Genomic DNA, 3,737 nt, shown 5'->3' on the forward strand with positions numbered 1-3,737 from the left:
ATATTTTTTAAAAAACCTTTTTAAAAAGTGAAGTTAATTTTAATATATTTTATTTAACTGAACATATCCAAATACTCTCACTTCAGCATGAATCAATATATAAAATTATTACTGAGATATTTTACATTGCTTTTTTTCATACCGTCTTGAAATCCAGTGTGTATTTTATATCTCAATGTGGGTCCTAAATTATCATCAGGAATACTTGATCTGTATTTTATTTCATAAAATTGAAAGTTAAAATAGTAGATTCACATATCCAAATTGTTCCAGCACTTAAATTTGTTCCAGTATCTGAATTGAGAATGTTTTTAAATTTAAATTTCTTAATTAAATAAAATTTAGAAACTCAGTTCTATAGTCACACTAGTACTATTTTATTGCCAATCACTAAATATGGCTGGTGGCTACTGTTTGGGCCAGCCCAGATTGTAAACTCTTTCCTTTTTAAAAAATTTTATTGAAGTATATTTGAATTATAACGTTGTATTAATTTTTGCTGTACAGCATAGTGACTCAGTTGTACGTATATTCTTTTTCATATTCTTTTCCATTACGGTGTATCACAAGATATTGACTATAGTTCCCTGTGCTATACAGTGGGACCTCATTATTATTTTTTTTTTTTTTCCTTGCGTTATGCGGGCCTCTCACTGTTGTGGCCTCTCCCATTTGCGGAGCAGCACAAGTGCCTGAGAACACACTATATCTTTGTGCTTTACCTTTTCACATGGAAAGCATAATGACTGACTGCTAAGTGTCTTTTAATACTTTTTTGGAGATATACCTGCCTTCAGGAAAATACTTGCTTGCAAACTGGGCTCCTTTTATTAAGATAAGCTCTTTATATAGACTGTCACTGTCCAGTAGAAATGTAGTGTGAGCCACACATGTAATTTTAAATTTCAAATCACCACGTTTAAAAAGCTTCTTAGGGACTTCCCTGGTGGCGCAGTGGTTAAGAATCCGCCTGCCAATGAAGGGGACATGGATTTGATCCCTGGTCCGGGAAGATCCCACATGCCGCGGAGCAACTAAGCCCGTGTGCCACAGCTACTGAGCCTGTGCCCTAGAGCCCACATGCCGCAACTACTGAGCCTATGTGCCCCAACTACTGAAGCCCGCGCAGCTAGAGCCTGTGCTCCACAGCAAGAGAAGCCACCGCGATGAAAAGGCCGCGCACCGCATCGAAGAGTAACCCCTGCTCGCTGCAACTAGAGAAAGCCCGTGCGCAGCAACGAAGACCCAAGCAGCCAAAAATAAATAAATAAATATTTTTTAAAAAACCTTTTTAAAAAGTGAAGTTAATTTTAATATATTTTATTTAACTGAACATATCCAAATACTCTCACTTCAGCATGAATCAATATATAAAATTATTACTGAGATATTTTACATTGCTTTTTTTCATACCGTCTTGAAATCCAGTGTGTATTTTATATCTCAATGTGGGTCCTAAATTATCATCAGGAATACTTGATCTGTATTTTATTTCATAAAATTGAAAGTTAAAATAGTAGATTCACATATCCAAATTGTTCCAGCACTTAAATTTGTTCCAGTATCTGAATTGAGAATGTTTTTAAATTTAAATTTCTTAATTAAATAAAATTTAGAAACTCAGTTCTATAGTCACACTAGTACTATTTTATTGCCAATCACTAAATATGGCTGGTGGCTACTGTTTGGGCCAGCCCAGATTGTAAACTCTTTCCTTTTTAAAAAATTTTATTGAAGTATATTTGAATTATAACGTTGTATTAATTTTTGCTGTACAGCATAGTGACTCAGTTGTACGTATATTCTTTTTCATATTCTTTTCCATTACGGTGTATCACAAGATATTGACTATAGTTCCCTGTGCTATACAGTGGGACCTCATTATTATTTTTTTTTTTTTTCCTTGCGTTATGCGGGCCTCTCACTGTTGTGGCCTCTCCCATTTGCGGAGCACAGGCTCCGGACGCGCAGGCCCAGCGGCCATGGCTCACGGGCCCAGCCGCTCCGCGGCATGTGGGATCCTCCCGAAACGGGGCACGAACCCGCGTCTCCTGCATCGGCAGGCGGACTCTCAAGCACTGCGCCACCAGGGAAGCCCGGGACCTCATTATTTATCCTGTACATATAATAGTGTAAACTCTTCTTAAATAAACCTTTTCTATATATCTTCCTTTATTTTCAAACACCCACCACCTTCTACCACTTCAGATCGCTGCGCGTTACGTTCCGGAGTGGGTGTCTTTGTGGTCATCTGGTCCCACTTGCTCCTCCTATAGGACCAGGGGCGCAGAGGGGAAGTGGCTTGTCCAGTACGATTGTCCACAGCTCTCAGTGCCGGCTTTTCGCTCACTCCTCCACCAGGCACTGCCAGCTCCCTCCTTTGGGAGGGATAGAGTCCGGGGCCTGTGCCTGCAGGGGATCTTCCCTGCACAGCCAAGGATTCCCTTCTCTCTGCCAGCCAGTGGACCCCAGGGGAGCCGTCCCCGGCCGCCTACCCCTGCCGCCCACGGGAGGTGGCAGAGGCAGCTGGCAGCTTGGACCAGCTGGCTGGCTCCAGGCTGAGGTCATGCTGGTGAGTTGGACAGACAGCCTGCTCCAGGAACGGAGGGCAGACCGAGTGCAAAGACAGATGGAACCAAGGCCAGCGCTCATTTATCCAAAGGTGCTGCTCCTACAAGGAGTGTGGAAAGGACCACCAATCCCTCAGTGTGATTTAGTCACCACCTTTTTTCTTTTTTCATGTATCTCATCTGAAAATGAAGAATCGTCTGTGACTATGAGTTAAGCATTTCCTAGGGTGCCTTTTTGTCATTTATAACCATTGACAGGTTTAGTACTTTTCTTTCTTGTTCCCCACGTTGTTCAGAACCCGCTCAAGATCTCTTGACATCATCTTTATCTAGGGTGCCAAAATTAATGCAGTGACAATGGATCCATTTTTCTTTCTGAAGGAAAAATATTTTGACTCTCTTATGGTGAGGCTGGTCTGCTTCTAAGAAAACTGAAGTGGGTGCAGCACGAAATAGTTCTCAGCCTATCAAAACATGCGCTCTCCTCGTTATCAAGAGCCGGGGGCAGGGTTGGGATGCTGCAGCCTCCCTGGTGACTGGAAGAATCGCTCTTTTTCATTTTTTTCCTGCTCGCATTTCCCATTCTTCTGTATACTCCCCACCCTCCACTTCTCCACATCGTTATGTCATATTTTTTTCAAAGTGCACTTTGAAACTATTGGAACTTCAAGATCACCAAGTGACAGTATCACCTCCACAGAAATCAGATACATTGTTGTTTGTGTGTCAGCTCAGCTCAGCCATGTGGAGACACAGTATAAAATGACAACCAAGATTAGTTTAATTGGCTGAAGAATAGTCAAAGCTTGTCTTGGAATCCTGGCAAGGAGTTTGCCAGAACTAAGGGGAAAACAGTCCCCTGGCAGTGGGAAAACGTCTAGTGTATTGATTTGGTTTTATTTTCATTGGCATATTTAGTCACAGTGTTTTGATTCCTGGATTAGAATTTATCGGGGGGGGAGGTATAACCATTACTCGAGATGCCAAACTGGAAAGTGATTTTTACTTTTTTCTGCTAGTTTTATGCTCTAATAACGCATGGACAAGAAGAATGCTCGATGAAACATGTCAGTGCTGGTAAGAAATCAGGAATTATTTTGAACAAGATGATGAGGAAACTTTTTTTTTTTTTTTTTTTTTTTTTTTTTTTTTTTTTTTCGCGTCACC

This window comes from Lipotes vexillifer, unplaced genomic scaffold (assembly GCF_000442215.2).
Source record: "Lipotes vexillifer unplaced genomic scaffold, Lipotes_vexillifer_v1.1 scaffold1209, whole genome shotgun sequence".
Taxonomy (NCBI): Eukaryota; Metazoa; Chordata; class Mammalia; order Artiodactyla; family Lipotidae; genus Lipotes; species Lipotes vexillifer.